Here is a 17,852-nt window from a genome sequence, read left to right as displayed (position 1 = left end):
ACCACTTATGATGCCTCTGAAGATGAAAGAGAACGAGCAGAGGAGTTTATGATGCCACCGTAATTTGCTTCAATACAGCCAGCTGAATTATGCATGGGATATGAAATGATGGAGCTGTTGCCTTTGTGCATTTCTGTTGATGGAGAGATTGATGGACTAGATTTAAACAAGCCCAGAATTCCCAGCCTAAACTTGCTCTGCTCTTTTCTTAGTGAGGCACCAGGTGTTTTACGCCGTTGCCATGGCAATGCTTATAATTCATTTGAAGAGCCCGTGGAGGTCGGGGAACATCTGAGAGGTGTTTAGAGCAGGTTTCTAAAGAGGAGTCGCTGTGTGAAAAGGAAATCTCCATCCTGAATGTACAGAGTGTTTAAAATTGCACACTTTATTTATTTAAAACATTTATATCCCACATATCATAAAGCCTATGTAGGTTACAAAATACACAGACATGAATTAATAAACAAACGCATTAAAAACACATCAATTATCAAACCAAATTGAATTATTAAAATAAACTATATGCAAGTTTAAAACAGAACCAATAGTATAAAACAACTGGCACAGTATTTTCCCATCATGCATTTCCGAAAGCTTCCCTGAAAAAGTAGGCCTTCAATAACTTACAAAAAGACAAAAACTGTGAAATTTGCCGGATATTGCCAGGTGGTACATTCCATATTTGTGGACCTACTACACTGAAAACCCTTGAACGAATTGTAGATTTGGCAATAGACTTCAAAGAGGGAACTCCTAACAGACCTTGCGACTCGGAGTGCAATGTACGAGAAGGTATATACGGTACTAATAAATCAGAAATCGCCTTTAGCACTGATTGCTGAATAGCCTTAAGCACCAGGATCTTGAACTGAATCCTCTAGGAAACTGGAAGCCAGTGTAACTTCACCAATAATGGAGCTATCTGTTCTCTCCGAGAGATTCCTCCTATTACCATTGCCGCCGCATTTTGCTCAAGGACTTTTTCCATTTAGTGACAGCTGCTAACCATTCAAGCTCCTTAGCTGGAGTGGAAGAATAACCTAGTGGTAGTGCACTGGCCCGGGGAACTGGGTTCAATCTCCACTGCAGCTCCTTGTGACCCTGGGCAAGTCACTTAGCTCTCAATTGTCCCAGATACAAAATAAGTACCTGTATATAATATGTAAACCACCTTGATTATAACTTCAGAAAGGTCCCATTCCCACCCCCACCCCCACCCCCAAATAAAATCTCAGTGGCACTAGATGGATACAGCAGCTAAAAAATTTTGTTACACCACCTGTATAAAGTAGTACATACATTCAAGTCCAGGCTGAAGGCCCACTTTTTTGAAACTGCATTTAAGATATGTAAACCATTTAGGTTTAAACGGTACAGAAATTTTAAAAATAAATAAATGTCTTAACTCTACCAATTTGTAAAGCACCACATTTTTTTGTCATTCCCTTTGTAGAACCCTACCATCTCTACCTCTTCTCCCCTTGTATTTGCCCACATGAACAGCATATATTGATTTACCATTTTTGGTCCAGTGTATCTTTCATAATTAGGTTATAAGCTCATTGAGCAGGGACCATCTCTTGTGTGCTTAATGTACAGCGCTTTGTGCGTCTGGTAGCGCTATAGAAATAATAAATAGTAGTAATATACTGGCAAACATCTAAATTATTCACCAAGGGACATGTTAACTTGACCACACATACCGTCTCAAAAAATATGTATCCCAGCTCACAGCTCCTAGATGAGAACATAAGAATTGCTATTCTAGGACAGACTGAAGGTCCATCAAGCCCAGCATCCTGTTTCTAGCAGTGGCCAACCCAGGTCCCAGGTACCCAGCAGAAACTCAGATAGTAACAGCATTCCAGAGCTGAGACTGTGATGTCATACTGCCTCATTCTGTCAATGCCTAAGAGCCAGCCTCATCAGTGATGTCACAATGGCTTGATTGTTCTATAATTGGCTCACATAAGAACTAAAGAATTGCCATAATGGAACAGAGAGAAGGCCCATCAAGCTTAGTATCCTGTTTCCAACAGTGGCCAACCCAGGTCCCAGTTAGATCCCAAGTGTAGTAAAACAGATTTTATGCTGCTTATCCTAGGAATAAGCAGTAGATTTCCCCAAGCCATCTCAGTAATGCAGGCTAAGATTTGTTTAGGGACCATCAGAAGTGAGTTTCTCAAAAATACTTCAATGAGAAAACATTTTTACCGTAAACTCAGCATCAATCCCATTCTTCATTTTATTCCAAATTGATACCACTTTTCATATTAGATGCAAGATATTATACTCAGATCAGTTCTTATTATTTCAAAACTTTGGTATATCATCATACAGTAAATCTCAGTAATCTTTAATAATCGCATCGGGGGGATAGTTGTTACTGACACTAATTCATGTTTTGCCCATTTGCTGTATCAAGGCTAAGTCCCCCTTTAATTGAAGTGCTGAAAATCACTGTTAAGCAAATGGAGTGTAATTCCATAAAGAGATGTCTATTTTTAGGTGCAAAGAACATAAGAATTGTCGCTGCTGGGTCAGAGCAGTGGTCCATCGTACCCAGAAGTCCACTCATGCGGCGGCCCCCAGGTCAAAGACCAGTGCTCTAAAGCACTGATCTTCAACCGCCGGTCCACAGAAAATTCCTGCTGGTCCATGCAGGGCTGGTGAGATTGACGCCTTTAAATTTCCTGCCCCGGTGGTGTTGGCGGAAATCTGCTGTTCCTCCCAGCCTCGGGCGATCAGGACAGGCTGCCGACATCGGGCATTCCCTCTGTGAGTCTCGCCTATGTGGAAACAGGAAGTTGAAACAAAATAGGCGGGACTCAGAGAGAGAAGGTCCCAATGTAGGCAGCCTGTCTTGATCGCTGCCCCTGCCGAGTCGCCGAAGAGGGCGGCGGGAAAGGTGCAGGTAGAAGGGAGATGGTCAGCGTGCGCGGGGGGTCAGCGTGTGGATTGGGGCCATCAGCAGCATCTGTGCTGAGAGTCTGCCCACGTGCAGGATGTGGCGGGTAGGGGCCTCCGGCTCATCTTGTGCGGCAGGGCCCGTGGTGCAATGCTGTTTTTTCTGGCTTGAGGGGGGGAGGTGCAAATGTGCAGGGCACGCAAGAGCAAGATCATGGGGAGCCTTCGACAGTGGCTGTCTCCCCTCCCAGCAGCTCTCGGACTTACCAGGGCAGTGATTCACTTCGGCAACTTCCCCTTTCCTCATAGACGGCAACGGACCCAAGGCTGCCTAAGGAAATCACTGCTGCAGGCAAGTACTGAGAGCTGCTAGAAGGAGAGGAAGCCACTGTTGGAGGCTGGGAAGCTGCTGGATAAAGGGAGAGCTGCTACTGGACCTGGAGGGAGGTAGGAGATATGCTACTGGGAGGGGAGGAGGGAAAAGGATGGGAAGAGAGGGGATAGGGGGAGGAGGGAAGGGAGAAGGGAGAAGGAAAAAAGGAAGGAAACAGCTGGCAGGGAGATTACAGGAGGGGAAGGGGGTCAGGGGTCAGGGTGGAATGGAGAGATCAGATGAGGGAAAGGGGAGAGAAAGAGGAATGAGAAAGTAGAGAGAGATTGATGCTGGAAAAAGGGTCAGCAGAGAAATGAGAGAGGGATAAAGATGCTAGATCTGGTGTAGGAGAGATAAAAATGAAGAAAGCAGTGAAGCTGGAATGAATGATGTAAAAAGGAGAGAGGAGGCACAGGCTGGATGGAAAGGGGAGAGGGGCATAGAAAGAAGTTAGATACATATGGAAGGGGGAGAGAGCAGACAGTAGATGGAACGGGCAGATGCTGGATTGAAGAGACAGGGCAGACGCTGGAAAGAAAAGAGTGAAAAGAAGATGAAAGCAGAGACCACAAAAGGTATATTTATAAAATGACAATTGTACAGAATATTGTTTCTTTTATACTTTAATAAAATACGTTTAATATAAAATCATAACTGAGGCTTGTGCGGATGGGATCAGATGGTTTGTGGGGACCGAGCTTGCGGAGATGGGGCGGAAATGTGTTTTTTTATTTCGGTCTTAGTAGTTTGCCGGTCCACAAAATAATTCTTTTATTTCTGCTGGTCCACCGGTGTAAAAAGGTTGAAAAACACTGCTCTAAAGTACCTAGCTGGAACCTATTCTATAAAGGAAAGTGGGAAAGTGGTTTAGTGGGAAGTAAATTATAGCATAATTGTATGTCCTGACCATACTCTACCCAGACTCTGGGGCTCATATTAAAATAAGAAAAATGTCCAAAACTTGGCATAAAGGGGCAAATGGACATTTTTTCTTTTAAAACCTTCCAATTCACTATTTTTGAAAACTATATTCTAGACAGATATCTATGCTGTTGATCAGTAGTTCATCTCAATCTCAAGGGAGTGTGTTAGTCTGGATGGATGTTTTCCTGCCATAATCAAACATTTAAGAATACATTCAGGGCAGAATTTGGATGACTGGGGCTAGACCTGTTGCAATAATGAATATGTGCCAAAAAAGTGACCACTGAAGGGATGTAAACATGACCCTGCCACACTCCCCCAGTGGTCACTAACCCCATTCCACCCCCCCAAAGATGTGAATGAAACAGTACATACCTGCCTGTATGATAGGGTCAGATGTTATGGCCAGTCCTAGTAGAGCAGACAGCAAGTTCCTGGAGTAGCCTGGTAGGCAGTGTAGTCAACCATAGAGATGGGGACTTGGGCTCATACCTCTCTGTAACTATTACACTTATGGTGGAGAGCGTGAGCCCACCAAAACCCACCAAAAGCCTACTGCACCCAAATATAAGGGCTATTGGTGTGGTGTATAGTTGGGTACAATAGGTTTTGGGTGGGTTGTACAGGGCTCACCATAAGAGGGTTATGATAAGATGTGTATCTAGGCCTTTTTATGTGAAGTTCACTGTGGTGCCCCACTGCTCTGCTGTGACCTTTGTGTAGCCAGTCAACTACACATGTTGGCCTCGCCTACATCTCAATGGCTTGTTTTCTGTGGGTTTTCTTTTGGGCGTGGTTTTGTTTTTTCAAAAATGGTTCAAAAAGATAAATGCACATTTGAGAAATATTTTCAAAAAAAACCAAGATAGAGGTTTTGCAGTTTGGAAAATGGGCATTTTATGAAACTGGATTTTTGTGCATCTTCCGTAAAATGTCTAAACTCAGACGTCTTGTCTAAATTAGATTGTTAGCTCTTCTGAGCAGGGACTGTCTATTGTATGTTAAAATGTACAGCGCTGCCTACGCATTTCAGCGCCATAGAAATAATTAATAGTAGTAGTAGTAATATTGAAATCGCTCCTCTCTGTTTATGTATATCTTCACCTTGGAAGTACTTGCCTTTGCCTATGTGTGTATCTGCGCACGTATGCATAAATGCTTGCATTTTTGGTCACTTAGGTGAATTCTTGGTGCTAAATGTCTTTATTAACCACCCCCCTTTTACTAAACCACAATAGCAGTTATTAGCGCAGGGAGCCGTGCTGAAACCTCTGTGCTGCTTCCGACGCTCATAGAGTTCCTATGAGCGTCAGGAGCAGCGCAGAGCACTCAGCTTGGCTCCCTGCGCTAATAAATGCTATTGCAGTAAAAGGGAGTCTAAATTACCTCCATAGCGGCAGCGTCAACACTGGCACGCGTACTCAGTTCTGTCACTTCTACAGTGTTGTATATACATGGATGATTGAAACATTTTAAACAACTATTGAATATGGGTTTTAAATACTGCTCCAAAATTCAATTTTCCCATTTACGGTAAGAATTGTGTAGGACTTAGGATGATTTTTCGGTGAGCTAACATCACTGCCTGATAATGTCAGCTTGTAAAAAAAAATAAAAAAAATCATTTGAAGATTTACATTCCATACCATTAACTTTAACCATCCATGAGAATTTTGAGAAATGGCTTCATAAATCCATGCTGGCAGTATAGACAAAGATGTGCCGTCAGAGATAAATTAATAAAGTAGTGGGATTAAGCCAACCCACGAAGTAGCATGATAGTCCATTCAACAGATTTTTCTTTTTTTTTTTTTTTTTTCAGTCTGCTAGCCAAGAGCTTAGACTGAGTAGGTCTCACTTTGAAAAGCTAGTCCAGGCTTCTCAGCAAATGTCTGCTCTTTCCCTTACACCTTATGTGTTTCATATATTCTCTCTGTCCACACAGAGCTTCAATTGCTATAAACTGTTTCTGGAGCTTCAGCACACGGACAAGTGTCACTGTGTAATGCTTCCAAGGACGCCATCAATTTCACTCAACTGTCTCACTCAGTCTCATTAAAGAAAAAAAAAAAAATCCAAACAAACAAGCTCCAGCTTTGATGGGCATAAATGGAATGAAACAAAGTCACCTTGATTTCTCTTACTACAGATGCTGTATTGGGTTATTGCATGTCTTCTCCATCTAGCAAAGAGAAACCGAGGGATTAACTCATCCCTTACCTCACTTAACCCCCCTCCCCATGCAGATCACAGTTTCAGAACAATTCAGTTTGAATCTTGTCAGCCTGAGTGAAAGAACACTTAGAATCAGTGGCGTACCTAGGGTATGTGGCACCCGGGGCCCATCATTTTTTGACACCCCCCCCCATGTAAAAAAATATTTTTGTAATGACCATGAAACGGAATAAATGGTCAGAATAGAAACAGGCAGTGAAAATTTTCTTATATTCCAAACATAACATAACATAACATAACATAAATTATGTCTGAATTGTCATGACATCAGAAGTACATATGGAGTAGTTGCAGGTGATGCTTGGGACAGTTCTGATTGTGTTAGTTCGGTTTTATGTGTTTTTTGAATAGAAGGGTTTTTATTTCTTTTTGAAGGTTTTGCAGTATGTGGTCGATATCAATTGGTTGTAGGGTTGGGGGTCGAGTGTTGCAGCTCGAATGGCTAGGAGGTTGCCGAACAGATTTTTCTTTTGACATTTTTGGTTGGAGGGTGTGTGAATGGTGCGTGAGTTCTCCTATGTCTGTTTGAAGTGGATTGAATTATTTAGCTGAAGAAATTAGTTACCCCCTCATCCCACACACATTAATTCTCTTCCATTTTTGTTCCCATTATAAAAAACACTGATAAGTTCCCAGAAAAAAAATACATTAAAATAAGAAGTGAAAACAAAGGCCCCTACAGATGAGAACATAACATAAGAATAGCCTAACTGGGTCAGACCAATGGTCCATCATGCCCAGTAGCCCATTCTCATGGTAGCCAATCCAGGATACTAATACATGGTCAAAACCCAAAGAGTAGCAACATTCCATACTACCGATCCAGGGCAGGCAGACACTTCCCCCATGTCTTAAAAACAGATTACGGACTTTTCCTCCAGGAATTTGTCCAAATCTTTCTTAAAACCAGCTACACTATCTGCTTTTACCATAACTTCTGGCCACTTCATTTTTAAGTTTAGATCTTTCCTTTCAAACAGAGACCTTGCTAGATGTCAAATACAGCACAAGGTAACTTCACATGGACTTAGCTGTGCAGGAAATGTGAATCTCCTCATACACCCACCATATAGTGCAAAAATGTGCAAAGGTCTGTTTTTTTCTTTCGATCACTACATAGCCTAATGCCACACAAGCAGCGCTGTTACAAACATATTCTGTAGGTCAATGCTAAGGATAACAAAGTTTCCTTCCTTGGACCAGAAGGAGATACTGATAAACCACTGGAAGAGATCCCAAAAAAACACCCAAAGACCCACTCAGTGTGTGAACCAGTTGAGTGGAGTGGACTAACTGGGGGGTGGAAATGGGCCCAGAGTTTGCTCAGCAGAATTTCCCAGACCACCTCTTCCTCTCAACACATTGACACGCTGCCACCACCACCACTAGAAACACCTCACTGGGTAGGCCAGCTATGCTACAAACTTTATAAAACACATTATTATATTTTCTTATAAAGCACATATTTTAACTGAACTCTCTGACATCCTCAGCCTTTCCATTCACAAAAATAGAAGGAAGAAAAGTTCCCATTTCCTGCTGTTTCATGTCCCTGGCCTATACAATATTTTTTTTCTGCAGACCCTTCAAAAGTCTGACCAAATCCTCGTTTCACTTGCATTATAAAGTACTGAGGATGCCATCTCTCCCCAATCCCAGGTCCTAAAGTCTAAGACAGTAGCGCAAACTAATGCTGCCAGATTCAGGAAAAAAAATTTCGATTCGATTCAGCCTATTGAATTGGTTTTTCAATTCGATTTTCCTGCCCAGTTGGGTGATTTTTTTCAAAACTCCTGGTGGGTTTTATAGCTTTTTCACCCCCTTTGGCTTCTCCTAACCACACTGGCGCTGTGGTGTAAATAAAATAAAGAAACAAAAAGGACTTTTCCTCTCTCTGTTAAATCCTAGCTCACGTTTGCAGTCCAACACCAGCTCTGTCAGGATACACATTTCAAATCTGACATATTATAATCACAAAACAGAAAATAAAATTAATTTTTCTACCTTTTGTTGTCTGGTTATATTTCAAATCTTGTTGGTCCAAGGCTCTGGTTTTCTTCTGATAACTTGCTTGCCAGGGTCTCCTTCTTTCTTCTTTCTGCGTGCTAACCATCCATCTGCCAACTCTGTCCTCCCTTTCCATTTCCCTTCCCTCCCCAGGAAGTCTGGTATCTTTCCTTTTTTTCATCTCCCTCCACAGATCCACCTTTTCTTAACTACCCTTTCATCCGGCATCTCTCCCTCCTTCCCCACCACCCCAGAGTCCACCATCTCTCCCTTTCTTTTCCCAATTACCCTCCTATCCAGTATCTCTATCCCTCCTCCACACCATCCCTTGTGTCCAATTTCTCTCCCTTTCAGTTCCTTCCCTCCCTAAATCCCATGGTCCATCATTTCTCTCCCTCTCCTCTATTTTCAGACCCATTATTTCTTCATCCCCCCCCCAAAGTTTGGCATATGCACGTCTCTTTGAACACCCCCTTCCCTCCGTATACTTCTAAACCAGGGTCCCCCCCAAAGGCCTGTCCCCCCTTAAAGGTCTGCCTGTCTCCCCTTGAAAGCCTGCACCCCCCTTGAAGGCCTGTCCCACCCCCTTGTAGGCCTGTCCCCCCCCTTTGAAGGCCTGTCCCTCCCCCTTGTAGGCCTGTCCCCCCACCTTGAAGACCTGCCTGCCTGTCCCCCCCTTGAAGGCCTGTCCCCCCCTGAAGGTCTGCACCCCCCCGAAGGCCTGCACCCCCTGAAGGCCTGTCCCACCCCCTTGTAGGCCTGCCCACCCCCTTGTAGGCCTGTCCCCCCTTGTAGACCTGTCCCCCCTTGAAGGCCTGCCTGCCCCCCCCTTGAAGGCCTGTCCCTCCCCCTTGAAGGTCTGCACACCCCCCCCCCGAAGGCCTGTCCCCCCCTTGAAGGCCTGCCTGCCTGTCACCCCCCTCCCCCTTGAATGCCTGCCTGCCTGCCCACCCGCCCCACCCCGAAGGACCGCTTGCCCCCCTGGCCTCCCCGCACCACCTATGAAGCACTACCTATGCTCCCGGCCTTGCCGTTCAGTCCCCACCACCACCACCCCCGAAGGACCGCTCGCCCCACTGACCTTCCTGCACCACCTATGAAGCAGCCGCAGCAGGATCGCGAGGTCAGCTATCCCTGCGCTGCTTAGGCGCTGCTTCCTGCGCCGCGTTTCCGCCCCTCCTCTGACATCAGAGGAGGGGTGGGACTGCGGCGCAGGAAGCAGCGTCCAAGCAGCTCAGGGATAGCTGACCTCGCGATCCTGCTGCTTGCTGCTTCAAAGGTGGTGCAGGAAGGTCAGTGGGGCAAGCGGTCCTTCGGGGGTGTGGGGGGACTGAACGGCAAGGCCGGGAGCACCCCTTCAGGGCTGGCACCCGGGGCGGACCACCCCTCCCGCCCCCCCCCCCCCCTTGGTACGCCGCTGCTTAGAATAATACTTGATTTGGATGCATGCAGTAATAAATGTTCAGTTGCAAAATGTCCTTGCCCCTAAGACTTTACAGTCTAAGTGAGTGCCTTGGGTCTCAAGGAGTGGCGGTGGCAGAAAGAAATATGGAAACCTGACTTCCCTAGATTTCAGTCCATTACTCTAATCACTAGACAACTTAAACTTTAGACCAGTAGTCTCCAATATTTTTATACGAGAAAGCTCTGAGGGCCACCAAAAGATTTTAAGGGAGAGGGAGAATTAGAAGGCCTTGAGCATGCGCAGATGCATGCTCAAGGCCGGCAGAGGCAGGAAGATCTAGCGGCACCGGCACGTCCTGTGGGCTGCATGCCGGTGCCAGACGGGGGGGGGGGGGGGGGGTAAGTTCAAGTTGTTCAGGTGGGGGGTGCCGGTTCACGGGGGGGGGGGAGGGTGACGGTTTGAGCAGGGGGGGGCCTTTGTGAGCGGGGGGGGGGAGCGATGCCGGTTATCGGGGAGGGGTGCTTGCAAATCGAGTCAACACTTAGTTTGCGAGACAAGTTTTGCGAGAATGTTTTGCTCGTCTTGCAAAACACTCGCAAACCGGGTTACTCGTAAACCAAGGTTTGACTGTATTTAAATGTCTGTATCACATCACCCCCGTTCCTCTTCTCCTCTGGAGTATACATGGTGAGATCTTCTAGTCTCTTCTCTTACTTCTTTTGGCACAAACCCCCTACTGCTTCCTCTGGACCATCCGGACCCCCGGACACGTCCTCGAAAAGGAGGCCATGTTCAGGGAAATATAGACAGCTGGTAACCCTAATCTCAGAATCATGCATAGTTCTGGGCATCATTTCTAGAATCCAGAGCAGGGCTGCCCAAGTCCGGTCCTCGAGATCTACTGGCAGGCCAGGTTTTCTGGATATCCGCAATGAACATGCATGAGAGAGATTTGCCTGCATTGCCTTCTTGGTATGCAAATCTCTCTCATGCATGTTCATTGTGGATATCCAGAAAACCTGGCCTGCCAGTAGATCTCGAGGACCGGACTTGGGCAGCCCTGATCCAGAGGATACTGCACAGATCTGCCCAGACTCCTGCCCTGAACATGCCTAAATTCAAATCAACCGAAAATTTTCCACTTCTACCGTAACCCCCTTTTATCAAGCCGTGGATAGGGTTTTTTTTTTAAAATCACAGGCTGCGGCGGTAAAAGCACCGATGCTCATAGGAATTTTATGAGCGTCGGAGCTTTTACTGCCACGGCCGCCGATAAAAAAAATCCTAATGCAGCCTGATAAAAGGAGAGGTTAGTCTTGCGTAACTCCCTTTGCCACTAATAAAACAGGTTTGACCCATGAAAAAATGTTGATCAAATTTCCCCCTTAAATATCAACCCATCTATCATTTATACCAATAATAGTACAGAATTTATAAGGTTTTAATGAGGACAGTTATGAACAAACCACACAAATAGCAGGGGAAAAGCATGCAGTTACTTTTGTACCTCTGAACTGTTAGATAATGGGGTAATTTCTCTTTATAAATTATCTAAAAGTCCACAGATGACCCCCTGTAGGTGGGTTTCTGACAGGAACTTGGAGAGATTTGAAAAATCTTTGTTTGCAGTGGGTTTAAGACTAGAATTCATCTGTCTGTACTGAATCAGAAAATGAGACGGGTTTCTGATTATCATTTGACTGAGTTTGAAATAGAAAATGTAACAAGTTCATAAAGGTCACATGGCTGAGTATTTATAGAAGGAGCTGGGCAGCACCTTATGTAAATTCTTCTCTGTGAGACAGACACGCAGGCAGTTGGGAGGAATTTTATACCTTTTAGGGAATTAATTCATGAAAGGGAATAAAGCTTGTGTGTCCAAATGGATGTGAACGTATAAAATAAAGGAGCTGGATCAAAATGAGGGAAGTGGAAATGTGCTCCCCCTGACTTCAAAAGAGAGAATGGTAGGGGGTTTCACAGCGATCCCAAAGTCAGGGAAGAGGTTTTAGGATATGCAGATATAGATATATGCAGTGTCCATTATGAAAGAAAAGCCTGATTCATGCTGAGCCATCCCTGATGTTTTGATTGAGATAGAGGACAGCTTTCTAGAGGGATAACACTGTTAGTGATTACTAAAAGGCTCTTATAAGAGCTAGCATTTCAGAGTACCAGCAGTTGTACCGCATAGAGGTATTCCTGAAGAAAGAAGAAACAGCCTTTCAGTAGGGTTTTTAGATGTCCTGGATTTCACTGGACATGTCCTGCTTTTCGAGGACATGTCCGGGGATCCGGACGGCTTTTCCAAACCCAGCACTATGTTTGGGTTTTGGAAAAGCTTCCTCGAAATCGCGTCAGGCAGGAGGGCATGCTAGGGTGGGATTGGGGACGAGATTGGGGCATAACGGGGCAGGGATGGATGGGACTGGGCAGGTCTGGGGGCAGGTATAGGAGGTCCGGATTTTACTAACCAGCAGAGGATAGTTCTTGGGAGGACAGTGGTCCTCAGAAACCTGTAAAAGTTTCCAGGAGACCACAGTAGAAGCGGGACTAGCCATCCTGGAAGCCCAGCAGCCTCTTACCCAGAAGAACTTCAGAGGAGGGGTAAGCTCTGGAAGCTGGGTAAGGGTGAACTAGCAAGGAGAGGAGGCACTTAGGCACACAGCCGTACCCATACACAGCTTGCAGCTACTGCCTTGGCAAACAAAACTGAAGGAGTTTTAAAGGTTTCAGTTAATGGTATTAAATAACTGAATTTCAGACTAATGTTGGATTCACTGTATAAGCACTGGTTTAAGTAACTGAGTACAAAAATTGATGAAAGTTGTCTAGGATGATTTAAAATGGAGCCATGGTGTTGGAAAAGTCAGTACAAGCATCCAAAGAAGGAGAAAGAGCATGGAGGGAGGAGAGGCCAAGCCCCATGATCAGAAGAAGGAGGAAAGAGTCTGCAGTAGAAACAAGGAGCCATGAATGGCACAGTGGTCCAGGCCCAGCACCTCTGGGAGGAGAAAAAAGCAGCAGCAGAATCAAGATGGAGCCACAGGAGGGGGGGAGGTGAGGCTCACAAACCAATATAAAGGATGGATAATGTTTTAATTCCACTTTGATTTATCAACTTATCCAAAAACTAATTTGGAAATTAAGGCAAAAACCCCAACCCGCTATCACTCACGCAGCCACATTGGAGACCCAAAAAGTGGGAGAAAAAAGGCCTCAGTTCAGCTTCATATGGCCATCCCCAAAAACTCCCAGTTAGAAATATTTTTCAAACTCTTAATTCTTTTCAAAGTCTCCAATGTTATTAACCCACGTTGGTTTCAGACTTATCTTCCTTAAAGCCAGCATCAAAGAATTTAAACCCCACATTTAGCTTGCTCTTGAATCTGGTCTGTCCGATGGTGCTGTCCCACAGGCTGTAACTTTGGCAGCGTTTCCCACTGCCAATATTCTGAAGGGGTGGAACATAAGGTAAGAGGCGGGATTAGAGGAGGGAAGGAGAAGAGGGGCAGGATGAGTGGTGAAGCAAAAGGGAAGGGGCAGGGCTAGAAATCAGAGAAGGAAAGTGGAGACGGCAGGGAGAGAAAAGAGTGCAGGGGAGAAGGTGAACTAGATGAGTTCTTGAGAGACAGGATAAGTAAGAAAAGAGCACAAGAAAGGACACGAGAATGAAGTGAAGGAGGGAAAGGGGTGGTAGAGAAAATAAACAAAATGCAAAAATGAGCGCACTTAGCTCAGAAATTGGGAACGTGTCTCTAATGTCCGAGTGGATCTGGGAGATAGCGATCATCAAACGGTTTGTTTTGATATAACAGCTAAAGGGTGGCATAGTGGTTAGAGCTACAGCCTCATCACCCTGAGGTTGTGGGATCAAACCCCATGCTACTCCTTATGGCCCTGGGCAAGTCACTTAATCCTTTACTTCCCCAGGTATATTAGATAGATTGTGAGCCCACTGGGACAGATAAATCACATGGGGCCATCCAACCATTGATATTCAGCAGCATTTAACTGGGCTCTGATAAGCTATGTCCAAAGTGGGCAGGTCAGGGGAAGTACAGGTGCTGGAGTGTGGGAGGAGCTGGTAGTTCTGCAGCTACTGGTAGTATTCAGTGCTGGCACCCACATAACACTAAATATGGTGCTTTAGCTCCTCTTATTCCTCTTCCACCCCCCTCCCCAAACAGCTCCCTCCTTCCAACCCCTCTTCCTCCCAGCCCCATCCCACCTCTGGAATGCCTCCCTTCCAATCTTCTTCCTCCCAGTCCATGACAAAGACCCCCTCCCATCTCATCCCTAATCCCCCCTCCAGTCATGATAGGTACCCCCCCCCCCTCGCCTAACTCAGATCCTTGGTAGTCCAGTAGGGGCAATGGTGGCAGGAACGAGCCTCCGCTCACTCCTGCCCCAAGCGGCTGCATCATCAAAATGTCTGCTGTGACCTCTTGTGGCAGCTTTGAAATATTCCCTGCCCAGTTAAATTGCTTTGAATATCCAGCAATTATATACTGCTCAATCTTAAAACTCACTGCTTCTCTAGTTCTTAAGATTTTGCATGTACAGGCAATCTGTCCAAGTGTGCTGAAAAAATCTTTATAACGAAGCCTGTGGTGCCCAAAATGATGAGTGCAATGCCTTGGAATACAGTTAAAATATGCCAAAGAAAGGCAGGTGAGATGTCAAGTCAGACAGTCAGCAGCCACAAGTCTCAAACACAGTCTTTATTATATAGGTCCCAAGAAGGATCCTAGCTTCGGCAGTAACCCATTATCTTCATCATCTGGAAAGTTCAGACAGAGGAAGATGAAGCTGTAGCTGTCTCCATGTGATAGTGACCTTCAGCTCCCCTCTCTGTCACACCCAAACTGTTGTAATATGTCCTTGGTTTATCTGGATTTTGAGTGGCCCTTCAGCTATAGATTTATCCTGTCAGGGATTGGATGGATTTTTCTTAGCCAGGTGTACCCTGGCATAGTTTTAGTCCCCATATCACTGTATGCTTCTCAAGAGAGATGTGCATCTAGTTTACCCTGAAATCCTAGAACGGTGGATTCTGCAATTACTTCCTCTGGGAAAGCATTCCAGGTGTCCACCACTCGCTACGTGAAACAGAACTTCCTGATATTCGTCCTGGACCTGTCCCCCCTCAGCTTCAGTCTATGTCCTCTTGTGCGTGTCACATTGGACATTGTAAATAACTGCTTTCCCTGCTCCATTTTGTCAAATCCTTTCAGTATTCAGTATAGGTGTACTGTAGATCCCAAATCTGCATGTAAACAGATTAGTCAATTGGATGGCAACAATTATTGGCATTAATAAGGACTTAATTGCAAGTAATTAGAAGTTGGGTGTGGACTTGCACTATAGCCTAATGTATAGCATGCATATGTAAATTTCATAGAGCTGATATTAAAACTGCAGTCGGCGCTGAGCCCAGATATTCAATGGTGGACCTTTTTTGGTAAACAACATTGAATATCCAGTATATTGGTGGCTGCTGAAAACATAGCTAGCCATGCCAATATTTAGTGTTGACCGGCTACGTTTATAGTGACCAAACATAGACCAGCTATTTAAGTTGTCCAATTCGGCCACTTGACTTAGCCAGCCAGTGGTCTGAATTAAACATAGAAACATAGAAATAGACGGCAGATAAGGGCCACCGCCCATCTAGTCTGCCCACCCCAATGACCCTCCCCTACCTTTCTCTGTGAATAGATCCCACGTGTCTATCCCATTTGGCCTTAAAATCAGGCACGCTGCTGGCCTCAATAACCTGAAGTGGAAGACTATTCCAGTGATCAACCACCCTTTCAGTGAAAAAGAATTTCCTGGTGTCCCCGTGCAGTTTCCCGCCCCTGATTTTCCACGGATGCCCCCTTATTGCCGCGGGACCCTTGAAAAAGAAGATATCTTCTTCCACCTCGATGCGTCCCGTGAGATACTTGAATTCCGCGGATAGCTGGCTTAATCATGTGACATAGCTGGCTATCCATTAGCCACTAGCCTCAAATATTCAGGAGCCATCTCGCTAAGGCAGCTATGTGCTATGTAGCCAGCCAGGAGACATTCCTGGATAAATAACTCTAAATATTGGGCGGAGAGTTTGCAACTCCAAAGGGGATGTGGCCAAGTGAGATGCATGGGCGGATCAGGGGTATTTTCCAGAAATTAGGCACGATGCTATGGAATGCCTGCATTTGAGGGCCTAACTGCCATCACTTGGCCAGACTTCAAACAACTGAAACTGGGTACGGCATACTTTGTCTAAATTAGTTCTATTTCTTTAGCAGATAATGCGCTTCTCAACATGGCTTCAGCGGTGACATGTGGCGTTCAAAGACTTTCATTATGCCAAGCTTTACACACCCACCTCCTCATTAGCCTGCAATAAAGATTATAGTGTAACGTGCTCAAACTGTTACATAAAGTGCTTGCTAGCAAAGATTTAACTTTAAAGATTAAAATTTTAACTTTAAAGATTAAAATTTAAACTTATCTTATCGATTACTGTCCGACGGTCAGGGGAGACATGTCCAACATGTTTTGCCGATACACGGCTTTTTCAAGGACATCCCCACCTGCCATTTCCAACCCCTGCTTGGCTAAAGGCATTTACATCAGCCTTTGGCATGCATAAGTGCTAGCACCCAAATGCTGGGTTTTACTAAATAGTGCTAGAGCTTTTTAGCTTGGGCTAGAATTCTATGAGCATCGGAGCATTTACCTCTCTGGCCCGCACTAAAAAAAACCCTCTACCACCATTTAGTAAAATGAACCCAAAGTTAGTTGTGAAATGCTGACTGAGCTCTTCATCTATAAAGGATGATAAGAACATAAGAATATCCTTACTGGGTCAGACCAATGGTCCATCAAGCCCAGTAGCCCGTTCTCAAGGTGGCCAATCCAGGTCACTAGTACCTGGCCAAAACCCAAGGGGGCTCATAATCGAAAGAGAAAAACGTCCAAAAACCGGCCTAAATCGGCACTTGGACAAACATTTCTCTAAAACGTCCAAGTGCCGATAATCAAACCGGGTTTTGGACGTATTTCTAAACGACTTAGGCCTTCATAGAGCCGCTCAACGTCCAAAGCTAAATGGGGTGTTTCGGGAGGCATGTCGAGGGCAGGAGTTGGGCGGGACGTGGGCCGGCTTAGACTTAGTTGTACAGCATGTATAACCGAAAGTTAAACAACAGAGCCTAGAGGAAACTTGAATGTTTTGACTTAGACCATCTAAAACATGGTCTAAGTCACTAAAACCCACCTAAACGCACCAGATAATCACTGCAAACACATAACACAGACCCCCACACACTACCCCAGTGATCACTAACACCCTCCCACCCCAATAAAAATTTTAATCATAACTTGAAATTTCAGCCTCCAGACCATCATCACCTGGTTGCCTAGCATAGGAAAGCCTAGTCGTCCAGCCCAGAGGCAGCTTAAGTCATCTTGGGGGTGGGTTTGGGACCGATAGAGAGATGGGCCCATGCCCATAAGCTCCTGTAATCACTGCATTGTTACTGAAACATGTGCACTCCCCTATACACCCCCAAAACCCTTTTGTACTGGTATATAAGTGGCTCCTGCATCCATAAGGGCTATAGGGGTGGTAGATAAGTGGGTCTAGGGGATTTTGGAGGTAGTTTGGGGGCTCACCGTCACCTATAAGGGAGCTGTAGTGAGGAGAAGCCATGGCACCCTGTTTGTGAAGTTCACAGCAGTGCCCTGTAAGGTACCCCACTATTTAGGTGCCCTGTCTGGGTGTTTTGTCAATCACTTTGCAGACCCCTCCCACATCCAACAGGGCTTGTTCTAGACGTTTTTGACTTGGACGGACATTTGTACGAACATGAACTATAAAGATAGACGTTTTAGATCAGATCTGCAGGACGTATTATTTGGACGATTTTCGAAAGTCAAAAGAAGTTGGACGTCTCTTTCGAAAATGTCACTTAGGCACTTTTTGACTTTGGACGACTTACAAAATGG

Source organism: Geotrypetes seraphini, chromosome 8, assembly GCF_902459505.1.
Source record: "Geotrypetes seraphini chromosome 8, aGeoSer1.1, whole genome shotgun sequence".
Lineage (NCBI taxonomy): Eukaryota > Metazoa > Chordata > Amphibia > Gymnophiona > Dermophiidae > Geotrypetes > Geotrypetes seraphini.
This window is presented reverse-complemented; position numbering follows the sequence as displayed.